Raw genomic sequence first — 18,914 nt, 5'->3', positions numbered from 1 at the left:
TCCCTCACACACCAACCTCCACCATATCCTTTAAGTACCCAGAATAAATCAGTAGGTCTGCTCGTTTTTCCTTTTTCGATAAGACCTCAAGAAGGAAGGGTCAGACTCTTCAGACCCCAAGCTAAGCTAAGTTAAACAATTTAAGTTAAACAATTTCTATAACTTTTGAAATCTATTTTGTCTTAATACAGATAACATTTGCAGTTTGACTTACACTCGGAACATCTTAACTTTCTCTTGTTTTTTTTGTTCTTAAATCTTTCTGTCAAATATGCCTAGTATTACTCTAACCCAGTTTTTAAATGAATTCCTCAAACCTAAATTAATACATAATAATCCGACTTCAGAAGTTTCATTACTGGATTTTAATTATAAGGTGAAGCTCGAACATTCTAACCCGAGGTAGATAAAGCAAAAAAACATCCACACATTAATATGGGAGGAGAGACTATCTTCAAACATCGTCCTAGATGGGTAATGGAACAAGGGACTTATATAACTAGATATTAATACGTCCCTCTTACCTTTTTTTAAATGGAGAGTAGATAATGCATAGTGGGTGTGTTATCGGAAGCTCCAGTAACTCTCGCTTCTCTTTTTTGTCCCTCAGTCTTCATTTCCAATGAGTGATGTTTCTGACAAAGGGTGAAGAAAAGTAGTCTGAGATGTTAGAAATTTTCTGTTTCTATGTCTATCCTTGTAGCCATGTCACTATTAAGGGTGCAGGGGGTAAATGTTTCATCTGGCCTGACACTATCCGCCTGATAGTCAGGGACCCGAACCTTGGATTAACCACCAAGGAGGCTGTCCTATCAACAAATGCAAAGTACTGGGGCTGCTTTATTGCCATTTGGTGAATGGATTCTGGACCAAGCAGTAGTCTCTAGTGGAACCTCTCGATGCCATACTAGTGGGTAATTTTTACGGCTTTACCTTATCATGTGCTACAAAAAATTTCCTGTCTTTTCTCTCTTACTTTCCCTCTTTGTCCTGCTCTAACCAAGTATGCCGACCTGTTCCACAAATTCCCAAACCCTCAACATGAAATATCTAAAAAAAAAAAAAACACGAATAAACCTAGAACCCCATCCTCCAATGTAGAATCCTACTACTATGTCTCATTCTCGAACATCAGGGGTCTACGTTCCAACCTTCCAGAGGTTGAAACCCAATTACAGGAGACGAAACCGGGCATATTCTTTCTAATCGAAACTGGAATAGGGCTGACCACTTCCTTAGACGAGTTTATAATTAAAGGATACTCTAACTTAACATCTAAATCTGACCCCCAAGATCGCAATGGACATGGAATATGTGCCTACATTAAAGATGTCTTCCCGTGTGACAGGGATATCTCCATAGAAGACCCTAACTTACCTTATGTGTGCTTCCGGGTTGCACTTGCTTACACCACCGCATTTATATTTGTCCTCTCTCACCCCCCACAACAGCGGAGTTACTATCTTTAAGAGTATATCTGAGAAAATTGACCACATCCTGTCTGCTCATTCCCCGGCTAACATTCACATTTGTGGTGATTCAATGTTCATAGCGTGGAGACAGATGATTAGGGGAGGTTCTTTCATGATTTTACCATTACCTATGACCCCAGTCAGATTGTTCGCGAGCCCACCCGTGTGCCCAATACTACCGGTCAGTATGCAAGCCTTCTAGACCTTTTTCTCTCAACTTCCCCTGAGCTATGTTCATGTTCCGTTCTATCTCCTCTGGGATCCTCAAACTACTCCGTTGTATCAGTTAAGATAAAATGAAATGTAATGAGTCTTCAGACGTACCTCTCCACCGTACTGTATACCGATACTCTATGGCTGACTGGGATAGCTTCCATACATTTATATCTGATCTACCTCTCCATCCCATGTTTGAAAAGGATGTGTCCTCAATAGTATCAGACCTGACCGAATGGTTAATTGTATTTTCTCACGCTAGGTAACGTACAAATATTTTCTCATGCTAGGTAACATACAAATATTTTCTCATGCTAGGTAACATACAAATATTTTCTCATGCTATGTAACGTACAAATATTTTCTCATGCTAGGTAACGTACAAATATTTTCTCATGCTAGGTAACGTACACATATTTTCTCATGCTAGGTAACGTACAAATATTTTCTCATGTTAGGTAACGTACAAATATTTTCTCATGCTAGGTAACGTACACATATTTTCTCATGCTAGGTAACGTACAGAAATTTTCTCATGATAGGTAACGTACAAATATCTATGCGTGAAGTCGTCAAGTCAATCAAAAACCTTGATTGCAGTAAAGCAACTGGTCCTGACGGCATTCCAATTATAGTGTTAAAAAAGCTTAAACCAGAAATTGTCCCCATACTTACGAAACTGTTTAAGAGTTGCCTTAAGGAGAAGTGCTTTCCAACACCCTGGAATACCTCATCAGTATGTCCTGTATTTAGGAATTCAGGTGATAAGTCATCTATCTCTCAATACAAACCAATAAGGCTCCTGTGTGTCATGAGTAAGCTGCTGGAATCCATATTAAATAGAGAAGTAGTCAACCACCTCAGCTGAAATAAGCTTCTTAGTGACACGCAATGTTTTCCGTTCTGCTAGATCTACAGCAGATGTGCTGACAGTTATATCTCATACGATTAGTCAATCTCTCGACAAAGGCTTCCTTTCTAGGGCAATTGCTCTTGACATACCAAAGGCCTTCAATAAGGTATGGCATCAAGGCCTACTTTACAAGATTTCCAGCTACGGTATAACTGGAAATGTTTTCTCAATCATTAAATCATTTCTCTCCGATAGGCTCATAAGAGTACTGGTTGATGGGCAGAAATCAGACGCCCGAAGTATTAATGTTGAAGTGCCTCAGGGGTCCATCCTGGGCCCAATTCTCTTCCTGATCTACATCAATGATCTCCCAAAACACATACTTAAATCATTCATTGATATCTATGCTCTATCACACGACCATCCATGGAAACACATCAAAGGCCGTAAGTGTCTCTTCTCTGATCTTGAGGCTAGTTACCTTTAATGCGTCTAAAACCAAGCTTTTATTTTTACATCATGAACGCTCGGATCCCCATCTGGCATCAATTGAAATGGATAGCTCAAGCCTAGGGGAGACTCCATGTTTTCATAAGCTTTTGGGTTTGACCTTTACTCCTATCTTTGTTTTATCGTTATTTCCATGGCAAGTGCTCGTTTTAGTTCCAATCTCTGATCCCGCCTCGCCAATCTTTCATGATAAACACCCGACTAGCTGAAACCACAGTTAATAATTTTGCCCACTCTTTATCTGTGCCTAAATCAAAACGTAGATTCCATGAATAAAGATTTTTTCTTAGAATTGCACGCATGTGGAACTCTCTACCGCTTGCCTGTTTCTCTGCTGACTTAAACTTGAATGTTTTCAAGTCCAGCATAACAAATTCCTGATAAACCGCACCCTTAAGTTATGACACTTTATCAAATCTCCAATACTAACGATTACTACAATACTCCATTGATTTCTGTACACACAATAACCCTTATCGCCGAGTGGCTTCTGGGCCTTGATGAATGTAAAAAGAAAACACAATCATATACATACACACATACAAATGAAAAATATAAGCGCATACATAAGAACCCATATATATATATATATATATATATATATATATATTTTGTGTACAGAAAGTTGTTAGTTGAGACAGGTCATTGGTACCGTCGGTTTCAAGCCCGATAATAAGGCCCGTTTAAGGTATCCTTATCGAGCTCTCTTCAGCCAATATTCGTCAAGTTAAGTATAAATTTGGATTTTCCTTTTAATTGAGCACTCTGCTGGAATTCTTTTTCCAAAAAAACTAATCATATATATATATATATATATATATATATATATATATATATATATATATATATATATATATATATATAGATATAGATATATATATATAAACGTATAGAGCCACAAACACAAAAATATACTAACAAATATACATATATATAAATATATATATATACGTACATATATACACAATGGACATATGCAAATGTATATACACACATATATAACAACGTTCGCAAACACACACACACACACACATATATATATATATATATATATATATATATATATATATATATATATATGTATACTTGTTTATTGTTATATAAACATGCTCACATCCCGCTGCTACAAACATCCACTTGTTTCAATCAAACAACAGCAGCGACTTGACTATTCAAATGTTCAATAAATAATGGATTTTTATTTTAGGTAGGAACTCTTTAAAGTTGGAGTTAAAAAACCTTAAAACACTGAACTTTAATTATAAGATGTAAAGAGGGAGGGGCAATCTAAATAAAGTTAAAAAATTATAATGGAGAGAGAATGATTAAGAGGAGAAAAAAGAAATAGAGAAAGAAAATAAATAGAGAAAGAAAATAGAGAAAAAAATATAATATGGAGAAGAAAAAGAAAAAAGATATAAAGGGTTATTATAAAGAAAACAAGGGCTAGAAGAGAGAAGAAAGAATGATGAAATATAGTTAAAGAGAGAAAGAGAGAAATGAAGAATTAATAGGAAGGGAAACTTATAATATTGAGAGGATATAGAAAAAGAAAAAAGATCTGCGTGTCAACCAATTTATGAACAATTATACATTTCAGTAACGAGACACGTTATTACAAAACAAACAGAAAATACAATCTTAGCGTTTGAAGTGTACATGTCAAAAGTGACAACGAATGTAACCAACCAACATATTTATCATCTCACATACGTCCACGAGTAATATCAACGCAGTTCAAACATACGTCTACAATTAATTAAGCCCTTTATACTAAATGATATAAGTTTAAAGTTTTCGCGTTTTTATTAAATAAATATATAAATAAAAAAATAATGATAAAACGATATTGAAATTATTAATAATAATAGTAATAATAAAAACATTAGTAATATTAATAATAATAATAATAATAGTAATAATAAAAATAATAGTAATAATAATAATAATAATAATAATAATAATAAAGAATAAAATTAATATTTATTATCTTTTTAATACAACATATTTAGCCATAAGAGGGGATTGAAGAAATTAAATAGGACTAGTAATTATAAAGAATAATCTACTAATATTTATGTATATAAAAAGAATACAATATATATATATATATATATATATATATATATATATATATATATACATATATATACATATATATATATATATATATATATATATATATACATGCATATAAGTAAAGGTGTGACTCTATACTATTAAGTTGAAAGTTTAAGCTAGTTAAGTATAAATATAAAGTCATATTAAATCACAAATTAACGCATTCAAGACAGTATTACTAAAAATATAGATACAAGTACACTTATATATAAATATATAAATATATTCAGGCAAAAGAAGTAATTAAATCAACAAAATACTCAAAAGTAGCAACACACAGGTAGATAGTAACAAAATTAAAAATAATAAAATACATATGTATATACCCACTGCCAATGAGGAAGTTGAATCGTTAGCTGAACCATTTCAAGCTTCTTTTGGATTTAAGAGAGGTGCGACGTTGAATGGAGGTTGTACGGCCACTCAGTGAAGGAAATACTTCAGAGGTCCTTATGAAAGACAGGAGGTCCCCAAATGTTGAACCAACCTTCAACCCTCATGGTCAGGAAGCCACTAGTATCCCAGAACCAACCACGCCCTTCAACTCAACAGCACATTCTTCCTTTTCAGTAGAACCTTTTAAAATCAAACTGAAAGGGCCACAATTCAGTGGAAAAGATTTTGAAAAAAAATAGAAGTTTTAAGGACTTTCTCACCAAGTTTGAGAATTGTGCTATGTCAATACGATCAGTAAAGGGAAAGCGATATTTTTTAGATGTTCTCTTGAGGGTAGAGCCCTTCAACTTATTGACTATATTTCAGTCTCTGAGGACAGCTATCCCGTGGCTCTAAAATTGCTGAAGGAACAATACTTAGATCAGGAAGAGATTCAGTTGAACAGGGTTGAGTTAGGTTGCCTATCGGAAGAACAAAAGGAATGCATTCGTCCTACAATAAATTTGTTTATGAACAATAAAAACCAAACTCCCCTAGTCTCTGTAGGAAGATTCTCCAACTTCAACAAGTTAATTAATGTAACGACTTTGATTTTTAAGCTTGTCAACAAAACGTTGAAGAGGAGTGAGGAAAATCGCGTTCTGGCAAAAGTTTATTTGATAAAATTAATGCAAAGGGAATATTTTGCCCCGGAGTTAAATATTTTGTTGGCTCGTGAATAAGAGTCAACCAAAACGAAAAACGTAAACCTATTCTTGGATCATTCGTTCAAGGGGAAGGATAAGTGGATCAGAATGGCATTCATATCAAGTGCTGTTACAAGATGAGATCTTGCCCTGATGCTAGAAACGGAAGTTTTTGTCATATCGAGTGCGGAGAAAAGGGGATTTTGAACATCTGCGGGGTAGTCTGGGCGGAACTTCTGGGAAAGAAAAAAGAAGAGAAATAGAAAAAAAGGCAACACGTGGCCGGACAGAAAAAAAAATCATAGCCGCTACGGGATCTTCCATTCACAAGTGAAAGGTATTTTATTGTGTGCTTTGGTGTTTATTTGATAGTTGCCGCATCACGCGTCATCTACACAACGTTACAATCAGACAAGCCACACCTATACCCCACGTCACGGAACAACCACGTCTTAACAGACGAGCCGGCTCTAAACCCTGCTCTCGCCTCTATCGACCCTTACAACTTAACAAGACTTTATCGTGACCATTATAGATGCTGATAAAGGATCCAAACAATACCTCATCTGATTCGCATTTTCTCGCCCACAATATATAGAAGATAACACATATTTAGACACACACACACACACACACACACACACACATATAAATACACGAAATTTTTAAGTGAAAAAAAATTTCGAAATCGAATAAATTAAAATTAGTTTACTTAGCAAAACAGCAGAGTTAAATTCCAAGATTAACTTTTAAACCGTCTTTTCAATTAATAAAACATATTTTTTTTTAATACAAACAAATTACAATCATTATAAATGCTGTTTTCTTTTTATAATAGTTGTCTATTTTCCATGCATTATGTCCCTTCAACAGTTATCTCCCTTGTCCGGACATTTTTCTTATAGAATCGACACCGGCAGATTGACCGGTGTTTTATTCCCTAATTGTAGTCCACATGTCTCTGTCTATTATCTTCTGTTGTCCTTCGCCGTTTTAAGTCATATCCGGTAAGAAACATTATATATCTCCTTCTTAAAGACACTTTTAAATAATTTTAACGGTTTTTTTGTTTTGTTATTTCATCTTAACTACAAACTTTGTTTATTTCCTTTACCGGCAGATTTGCCGTTTAGTTGTACAAATAGTCTCCAACCCCGTTATTAATAAAAGGGGACACATTGGGGCGTCATCGGTTTATATCAAGAAATTTGTTTACGTATAATTTTAACCATATTGTTCAACAAATAAAAGGATTAAACGTGTTTTATGTCATAATTTAAAATTTTTATTTTATAATTTAAACTTTAAAATATTAAACAATACAAATAATAAGTTGGTTAACACAAAAAAGAAATGAAAAATGAAGTTTTAAAATGATTAAATGTGTTTTATTTCATAATTTAAAATTTTTATTGTATAATTAAAAATTTAAAACATTAAGCAATACAAATAATACGTTGGTTAACACAAAACAGAAATGAAAAATAAATTTTTATAATTATTAAATGTGTTTTATTTCATAATTTAAAATTTTTATTGTATAATTAAAAATTTAAAACATTAAACAATAAACATAATAAGCTGGTTAACACAAAAAAGAAATAAAAAATAAAGTTTTAAAATTATTAAATGTGTTTTATTTCATAATTTTAAATTTTTATTGTATAATTAAAAATTTAAAACATTAAACAATAAACATAATAAGCTGGTTAACGCAAAAAAGAAATGAAAAATTAAGTTTTAAAATGATTAAATGTGTTTTATTTTATAACTTAACATTTTTCATTTTATAATTTAAAATTTTTATTTTGTAATTTAAAATTTAAAACATTGAACAATACAAATAAGATTTTGGTTTGATTTTACATTTTATATTGTTCTTGTATGCGTTACAACAAGAATTCAATATTTAACTTCATCTTTCATTATTTCTTTTCGAGAACAAAACTAACATTTTGTTTTTATTTTTAAATTATAAAATAAAACACATTTAATAATTTTTAAACTTAATCTTGCATTATTTCTCTCTTTTTATTATTTATAACAACATGGTTAATTTTTAATTAAATTTTAATCACAGGATTACATTTTCAATAATCACGGAAATATAAACAAACTTCTGTTTACTATATATACATCCACATTTTTACTTTTAGTTGTGTTATTTCCTTACGCATACGACTACCCATTTCAGCCTTTATAACTTTTCGCTTCTTATCTTTTCTCTTTGTGTTTTCAACAAAGTTTTTTTTTGTTTTGTTTTTGTTTTTTTGTTGTTTCTTTCAGTTTCTTTTTTTTCAATATACGTTAATTAAAAGGATAAAAATATAAACAATATACGTTAATTAAAAGGATAAAAATATAAACAATATACGTTAATTAAAAGGATAAAAATATAAACAATATACGCTAATTAAAAGGATAAAAATTAAAACAAATCGAACTTACTAGGGGAGATAATAACTTCCGGTGAATGCAGGAAAAAAAACCAGTAAATAAAACGTCGTTTAGTAAATCGTTATTTGTATTTTAAACTAAGTATTTTATCGTGGTTTATTTTTATTTATTTTTTTGTCATTTGATTTAACTTAATATGAAAATGGATAATAAACTTTAAAATATCAATTATTGAATGGATTGTATTATTTCCTTTTCTTTAAAAACTCAGTTTTATTTTTATGGATACATGTCTCCATTGACACCGATATGATGACTAAAATCGCAAATTATTGTTTGCTTTTTTTTAATATAAAAATAAAACATTGTAGATATTAATAATTAAAAATACTTTTAATATTTCAGGAACATTACGATAAGCAGTATTCATTCAATATTTTCACAAAAAATATTAAAAAATATTTAATGTGATTTTAATGATAAAAATTATCACAAACTTTTGCTTAAATGGTTTAATGAACCTTTTTCTCTCAGAAAATATTCACATTCATTTCAAGTCACGTGTGACACTCTTTTCATAAAAATCAGTAATCTTAACTCCATGCTATTCTCATGAGATCCTCATTTAACTAAGCCTGCATAATGAACACTCGTTACAAGAAAACATTTATGTTGGAACGATTCGAATTAATATTCCTAACACGTAAATAAATGTCATTTTATCCTAATATAGTGATTTCGCTGACTTCAAGAAATTCCCTAACCCTAACCCTAACCCTAAAAATTGATAGATCCCGATTATGAATGCGTGAACACAGAGTCACACACATAGAAGTTAGTGACTGGTGAAAGACAAGCGCCCCGCCCCCCGCTAGGTCTAAAATAAAATGGATTTTCTTACATTTTTTGCTCCTGTAGGACTTATGCGTGATGCGTTGTCTCTTGTTTCTATTGTGCAAAGCTAGATCTGTTACTAAACTCTCACTTTTGGGGGAGAGGCTAATAAAACAATCTTTTTTTTTAATTCAATATCTTAAGACTTTATTTTTCTAATTATCATTCCATTTAACTTAATATGAAAATGGATAATACACTTTTAAATATCAATTATTGATTGGGTTGTATTATTTCCTTTTCTTTAAAAACTCCATTTTATTTTTATGGATTTATGTGTCCAGTGACACCGATATGATGACTAAAATCGCAAATTATTGTCTTTTTAAATTAAAAAAAAACTCATGAATACCTGTTTGCTTTTTTTATATAAAAATAACACATTGTAGATGTTAACAATTAAAAATACTTTTAATATTTCAGGAATAAGCAGTATTCATTAAATATTTTCACAAAATATATTTTAAAATATTTAATGTGGTTTTAATGAAAAAATTATCACGAAAATTTGTTTACATGGTTTAATGACCGTTTTTCTCTCAGAAAATATTAACATTCATTTTAACCACGTGTCGTACTCTGTTCATAAAACTCAGTAATCTTAAACTTCATGCTATTCTCATGGGATCCTCATTTAACTAAGCCTGCATAATGAACACTCGTTACAAGAAAACATTTACATTGGAACGATTTGAATTAATATTTCTAACACAATATTTCCATTTTAATACAATGATTTTGATTTATGAATTAGTGATACTCTACTATTTTGACTTCAAGAAATTCCCTAACTCTAACCCTAACCCTAAAAATTGATAGATCCCGATTATGAATGGGTGAACACAGAGTCACACACATAGAAGTTAATGACTCCACGGTCAATTTTTACAAATTGGCACCACTTTCCTGAGTTCTATAGGATCAGAATTAAAAAAAAATCGTTATACATTTTGTACATTCATCTTAGTTTATTTTTAATCAGTTCATATGCGTGTTATATTTGTACAGTGGTAACGTCACCAGCTTTGAGTGTTACAGTTTTGCTTTTGGTTTCGCTTCTAGCTGATGACACCCAAATACGTTTTTTATTGCTTTTGACATCACGACTCTATAATCATATATGGACAAATTAAAATCTCATTTTTAAGAATATTTAATAACTGGTTAAAGACAGAGCCCTACCCCCGCTAGGTCTAAAATGAAATGGATTTTCTTACATTTTTTGGCTTCTGTAGGACTTATGCGTGACGTGTTGTCTCTTGTTTTTATTGTGCAAAGCTAGATCTGTTACTAAACTCTCACTTTTGTGGGAGAGGCTAATAAAACTATCTTTTTTTTAATCCAATATCTTAAGACTTTATGTTACTAATTATCTTTAAAGCCGATGTGAAAACATTTTTCATTATAAACTTCTTTCACGTATGATTTTTTCAATATAGAGATTAACTTTAGACTTTAATCTTTAAACCCCAATCAAGACATAATTAGAAATTTAAAAAAATATATAAGACGGCTTTCTAAACTATGTTACGCTATCAGTTTCCGCCATTAGATTGCACGTGCAACGAATTAGAGAATTAATAAAGATGAAACGTGTAATCTGTTCTCTCTCATGTAAATATTAAAATGTTAAATAAAATAATACTAATTTTATCCGTGATATTCACCAAATAGATCGGCTCTATTTCGCAATAACTTTTTGTCCTCTTTAATTTTGTTTTCTGCGAACTTGTTCTTCCGTTCGTCATCTTGAATGTTAAGTTGAGCTTGTAAAGTCAATCACATTTGAAAAACCTTTCCTTTATAAAAGCAGATAAAGTTAATCGAAAGCAGATTATAAAACAAAAACGTAAGTATTACTACATGAATTTAGTATCGATTTTTGCGCATTTGCAGAATACGTTAAAAATGTAAGGGAGATAACTACATTTACTAAGCGAATAATCCTAATGAAAATGTTGATGTATTGTTGAAAAATTTTCACTGTAGACAGTTTCTTGTTTTCAATAAACTTAAACGTAAAACACAACTTCTTTATTGTCTACCAAAGACAAAATAATTTTATAAATTTTAAATGATATTAACTGCTTCACAAGTTTAAAGTTTTTCAGGTGTGCTAAAAACGAATATATACTTCAAGAGTGACGCAGAGAATGATTTTTCATGATACAAGGAAATTACTTTTTCAAAAAGTTGGGATCAGTTTTCAATATAAATTTAATGTAAAATAAGCACCCACTTTCTGGCCACAAGGTGATAATTTTTTTAATTTGTTTTCTTTGACTGTCTGAAAGCCGTTTTGGTAAATTGTTATTTATTTTCCACGTTAACAATCATCTTTAACATTACAACTTCGATAGGTTTTCGGGTATACTGAAAACGAATATCACATTTAAATTTGCTGCAAACCAGTAGGTATCTGGATATTAAAGTATGTAATTAATTGTTATCAGTGGAGGCCAATTAAGTATGCACTTGCACATACAGAACTGATCACCACTGATCACATAAGGAATTACATTGCTTAATATTTGGAAAACTACTTGTTTGTGGCATATATGCGCACTTGCAGATAAAAAAATGGTCACCACTGATGACATAAGGAATGACAGATATCTGCAAATTTTCTGTAGGCATCATCACTTATCAAGGCCCAATGACCACTCGAGCATAAGGGTTAAAGAGTGTACAGTAGTCAATTGGACAATATAGTAATGTTAGTAATGGAAATTCGGTAAATTTGTTAACTTAAGTGGAACGGCTCATCAAAAACTTGTCTACGTTGGACTTGAAGACAACCATATTGTAGTAGCTAAAAAAGCAGGCAAACGGAAGACAGTTCAACAGGCGTGTAGTTCTAAGAAAGAAGCTTCGTTCATGGAATTTAGGTTTAGGAACAGATAAAGAGTGGGGGGATTGTTGATAGTGTTTTCAGCTAGACGAGTGTTTCTTGTGAAAGTTTGGTGATGGGGTCCATAGATTGAAGCTCAGTCGAGCACTTGCCATGAAAATAACGATAAAGCAGAGACAAACTGGCAACATCTCTTCTGTGAGAAAGAGGTTGCAGGGAAAAGAAAAGGACATCTCCTTCGATGCTACGAAGTTTATTTTGAACGCTATCAAGGCAGGATAAGTTCTTTCTAGCAGCTTCTACCCAGATGTGGCACAAGTACTCCATCCTTGGAGTATCTGGCTCTTATATAGCTAGAGAATTGCATCAGCAGGTAGATATCTACCAGATCGATAGAAGGATCCCAGCGTTTTTCCAGCAGCCTTGGCAACAGATTTGATGTGTTTCATTTCAGATAAAGCCTAGAAGCTTGTCAGAACATGAGGCCTCCCTAAGACGAGAGGTATTCATTTCAATTGATGCCAGATATGGATCAGAGCGTTGATGATGTAAAGATAAAAGCTTGGTTTTAGATGCATTAAAAGTAACTAGCCACCCCTTTCCCCCATTGTACCAGGTGCTCAAGCTCAGAGGAGAGAATCGGAGAAAGCTTAGTCATGTACGGTCTTTTATGTGCTACGATAGATAGTAGTGTCATCAGCATAAATGTCTATGAATGATGTAAGGATGTGATTCGGAAGATCATTAATGTAGATCAGGAAGTGAGTTTGACCCAGGATGGACCTCTGATGGACTCCAGCATTAATGCTGTGAGCTTCTGATTTCGGCCCATCAACTACTATCCTTATGAACCTATCAGAGAGAAATGACTTAATAATTGAGAATACATTTCCAGCTATATCATAGCTGGAGATCTTGTGAAGTAAACCTTTATTCCATATATCATCAAAGGCCTTTTATATGTCAAGAGCAATTGCCCTAGAAAGGTAGCCTCCGTCAAGAAATTCGCTAATCCTCTGAGATATAACTGTAAGCACATCTGATGTAGATCTAGCAGAATGGAAACCATATTGTGTGTCACTAAGAAGGTTATTTTTGCTTAGATGTTTGATTACTTCTGTATTTAACACAGGTTCCAGCAACTTACTCATAACGCACATGTGCCTTATTGGCCTGTACTGAGAGGGGGGGGTGAAGGATCACCTGAATTCTTAAATACAGGGCATACTGATGAGGTTTTCCAGGATGTTGGGAAGCAATTATCCTTAAGATAACGTTTAAACAGTCTTGTAAGTATGGGCGCTAGTTCTGGGTTAAGTTTTTTGAGTACTATGATTGGAATACCGTCAGGGCCGGTTGCTTTACTGAAATCAAGGTTTTAGATTAGCTTGGCAACATCACGTACATATATTTGTATATCACATAGCGTGTTTTCTGATACAGAAGGAAATATTGGGGTTTGGTGGTCTTGGTCGCAAAGGGTAGAAATAGCTGCAAAGTTCTTGGCAAAGAGTTTGGCTTTGTCTGATGCTGTCGAGATTACCTCAGGTCCATTGATGATAGTTGGGATAGAGCACACGCTTCTGTTCGGGATTCTGTTTGCTATTTGCCAAAACTGGTGGGAACCAAGCAACTGCTCAGCTACTTTTGACTGGATGAACATACAACCCTCACATGTTCTTTTTTACAATGGTTGTTGGCAGTTCGAAAAGCAGCAGATTATTCTTTATTTTTGTTCTTAAATATCCTTGTGTCTTTATGGAAAGAGGAAATCAGAAAAGAAACAAAAAATACTTTTGCCTCCCCCTCCAAAAAAAGCAAAAAATAACCCTTCCCTAGGTGGCAATAAAGTGGGTGCTCAATTTACGTTTAATTTATATTTCAATGTGATCCCTCACTTTTTGCAGAAGTATTTTTTTATATGGAAAATATTTCTCTGCACCATTTTTTAAGTATATATTCGTTTACAGCACCCTAAAAAAAACTTATAAAAGTCGTCATTGTAAAACGTTTATGGGGGGGTTGGAAAGATTTAGACCAAAACAACAAACCTTACAAATAGCTTTTACTTAATTATAAAAATAATCAGGATTCTTAAACAAATTATAATATTACGATTCTGAATTTTTTAGATGAGCAATGATTCTTTGTATTATTTAGATTATTAAGACTACTGTTCTAATCTTGAGTGCAAACATTGTAAAAATAACACTGCTTGACGGGAAAAGTAAAAGATTATCTGATGCCAGCATCACTGACATTTTTCTATTTCAACTGGTATGGTCACCCTTAAATACTGCTCTACATCATCCACTTTCCTGGAGCCACATTTCCTTCTATGTTTTCCTATTATTGATCTGATTATTATTATTATTATCATTATTATTATTATAGCAACGACAATATTTTTCTCTTATCGATCTTACTACTGAAAGTTACAAAAGTCGTCATTCTAAAGGGTTTTGGGGAGGTTTGGAAAGGTTCCAGACATTGACCAAAACAACAAACCTTACAAATAGTTTTGACTGAATTAAAAAATAATCATGATTCTTAAACAAATTACAATATTACAGTTCTAGATTTTTTAAATGAGAAATGCTTTGTATTATTTAGATTCTTAAGACTACTGTTCTCATCTTGAGTGTTATTTATTGTGCAAACATTGTAAAAATAACAATTAAGATGAGAACAATAGTCTAAATAATCCAAATGATAAAACAATGTTACCGACTATGTGCATTGGTTTTTCCTTTGTTTCATTTGACGAACATCGCATAAACAGTGCAACCCCGTTTTCTTGGATAGGCTTCTTGCAAAAGCTCTGTATAACACTGCTTGACGGGAAAAGTAAAAGATTCTACATCATCTTTTGACGCCACATTTTGTTCTACGTTTTTTTTATTATTGGTCTTATTACTGACCCTACTGCCTTTTTCAATTCTGATTTCAGTCCCTGCAAAAAATGTAAAAATACCTGCTCCATTATAACAATAGCTACTGACCAAAGAACAAGATTACAATACAACTCAACTGCACATGTCAAAAAGTTGATCTTTAATCAGTGACAATACCAATTCTGATAACCTGACCCCATCGTTCAGTGCATTTCCTACCAGCTGTCAATCCTCATCTCTACAATGAATGTATGTAAAGAATTTTAGTTAAATATTTGAAAGTAGAAGAAATAATTTTGTTAACAAACGAGTATTTATTAAAACTATAGTCATTATATTTTGAATTCAATTAATAATAAATTTATATTCATAAAAATTAACATAATAACTTCAATTTAACTAAATTAACGATATTTTTTTTAATTTATTTATATTTTCAGAATTTGCAACACTGAAAAGGAATACATAAATGAAGAAGGACCTTACATCATTGGTGACTTAAATAAGTTTATAATAATATAATTTCTTCGGATAAAATTTCTAAAGTCGAAATTTGCTGGCATATCTCATCATATTGTCCATTGCATATGTTTTTTTGTGGAATTAGATGCGAACAATCATGGGAGACAAACCTCATTCTTGTGAAGTATGTGGTTATTCATTTGCACGGAAGTCACATTTGTTTAGGCATATGAAAACACATACGGGAGAGAAACCACATTCTTGTGACGTATGTGGGTTTTCTTTTGCACAGAAGTCAACTTTGTTGAGTCATATGAACACACATACGGGAAAGAAACCTCATTCTTGTGAAGTATGTGGTTCTTCTTTTGCATGGAGGTCAAGTTTCTTGATTCATATGAGAACACATACGGGAGAGAAACCACATTCTTGTGAAGTATGTTTTTCTTCTTTTGCACAGAAGTCACACTTGTTATATCATATGAAAACACATACAGGAGAGAAACCACATTCTTGTGACGTATGTGGTTCTTCTTTTGCACGGAAGTCAAATTTATTGTCTCATATGAGAACACATACAGGAGAGAAACCACATTCTTGTGAAGTATGTTGTTCTTCTTTTGCACAGAAGTCACATTTGTTGAATCATATAAAAACACATACAGGAGAGAAACCACATTCTTGTGAAGTATGCGGTTCCTCTTTTGCAGTGAAGTCAAATTAATTGTATCATATGAGAAAACATACAGGAGAGAAACCATATTCTTGTGAAGTATGTGGCTCCTCTTTTGTACAGAATTCAGCTTTGTTGAGTCATATGAAAAAACATACAGGAGAGAAACCACATTCTTGTGACGTATGTGGTTCTTCTTTTGTGTGGAAGTCAAGTTTTTTGAGTCATATGAAAACACATACGGGAGAGAAACCACATTCTTGTGAAGTATGTGGTTCTTCTTTTGCTGAGAAGTCAAATTTGTTACGTCATATCAAAACACATACGGGAGACTGACATTGTTATATGGGACAAGAGGGAGAAAGTAACACCTCGACTGGAAGAAAGTATCTTTAATTAAGCTGGACTTAACAGAGCATAGAGGGAAAATAACAAAATACCAAGGATGTGTGTAGGACATGAAAAGAAACTGGAATCTTTAGTATTTATCAATCATACTAGTCAACATGGCTAATGAAAAATAATTTCAAAAACTATCTGGCGCATATACCTGGTGAACCAAGTGCCAAAAAATACAGATACTAGAACTAAAAGGGACGTGTAGAATCTTCAAAAGATTTCCTGGTTGGAGTAATTAAACTAATGAGAAAATGTTTTGCATCCCATAGGATGCCCCATCCCCAGGAAAAACAGTGATAAGAAAATCCAAAGAAAAGAGACCAACCACATACTTGTGAGGTACGTGGATCCTTTTGACAGAAGTCATATTTATTGCATCAATATCTGATCTTATGAAATCCATACCTCATTGTATACCAGCATCACGAAGCAAGAGCCAGTAGTACAACCTCTATCACATAGTCAAACAACTATTTTGCACAAGACCGTTTTGCAAATATGAAAGAATAAAAAAACAAGGCTGCTACGGGAATCACCAAAAACGAGTCTTTAAAAATACTCCAGAAGTTTCATTACAGAAAATTGGACAAAAGAGCCAAACAATAGCATGACAAATATTTTCTGGATTTATTTACCCAGGACATTATAAACATAGAAGTTTTTATAGACTGGCTTAAAAGAGGAAAGCAGCGCTATTATCAGGAAAATTATAATGACTGTTCACGATCAAAGTTTTATTCCCAATGCTTCTAATAAGATGATCTCAGCATGACAAGTTTAGTTTGTGCAACAAAGTTAGTTTTAGCCATTTGACATTTGCTAAAGGATGGCTACTATACAATGAAATACAATGGATTGTGTAAATATATCCACATTATCTGTAAAATGTTGAATATTGAATGCTGCAGCAAGTCCTGGGAACAACAGTTGGACATATACACCATCGACTATGACTCTACGATTGCTACAGGTACATTTACTTAGAAAACGGAGCAATTGAAGCTGACATAATAAAATGAAACAAGAAGGAAGAAGAATCAAATTTAGAAGTTAATATTTGGATAAACAGTGACAAAAATATAACGAAATACCAGATCCACATCATCTGTAAAATGTTGAATATTAAATGTTGCAGCAAGTCCTGGGAACAACGGTTGGACATATAACGAAATACCAGGGTTTGATGTACGACATAGAAAAGAAACTGTAATCTTTAGAAAATCTGTAATCTATTATTATAGTGGGAACTTAAATCAGACAAAGCTATTTTAAACCCTACCTCGCAAATATACCTGGTGAACCAAGTGCAAGAGAGATTCTAACAATTCTTCAAAAATAGACAAAAATTTTAGATTATTTGTTGGTTGAGATGTATGAGATGAAGTATGGATGCGCCATCAGCCCTTAAATAAAATAATTGAATAAAAAAAACAAATTTCATTCCTGTGAAGTATGTGATTGCTTGCATAGACGTAACATTTGCTGTGTAATGTGCACTCTGTTGCCAAACTGCAAAATCCAAACTTGACACTCTGTTGTCAAACCTTCTAACTATAAAATTTAACTTGAGGAACTTAAATCAGACAAAATAATTTTTTTAATACATGGCCAATATACCTGTGAACCAAGTGCAAGTAACATTTGCCTAGAACATTTATTGTGTCATATGCAAAAATACTGAATACAAAAGAACTTTAATAGAACATACAAATATCTATGTATCTCATATAGAGTTAAAGTGTGAGCCACAGGTAGGAAGCCCTTTGATTTCGGAGTACTTCGACTTATCAGGTTAATTTGACATTTTTAAAACTTCCAATTCAAACATTTAACATTCTGTTATCAAAACTTGCAACTCTAAAACTTTACACTTTGTTTTCAAAACTTTCAAATCCACGAGACACCCTTTTGTCAAACCTATTAACTTTACAACTCGAAATTCTGTTGTCAAAACGTCCAAGTCAAAAACTCAACACATTTCAAGTTTACTTACACATTTTCTTTTTACTCGTCCTCTATTCTGTACACGTCTTTTTTTATTCGCCTTTTTCTTTTTCATAGACATAACGATATTTTGCATCATGGTCATG

Source organism: Euprymna scolopes, chromosome 46, assembly GCF_053919585.1.
Source record: "Euprymna scolopes isolate OS-2025 chromosome 46, ASM5391958v1, whole genome shotgun sequence".
Taxonomy (NCBI): Eukaryota; Metazoa; Mollusca; class Cephalopoda; order Sepiida; family Sepiolidae; genus Euprymna; species Euprymna scolopes.
This window is presented reverse-complemented; position numbering follows the sequence as displayed.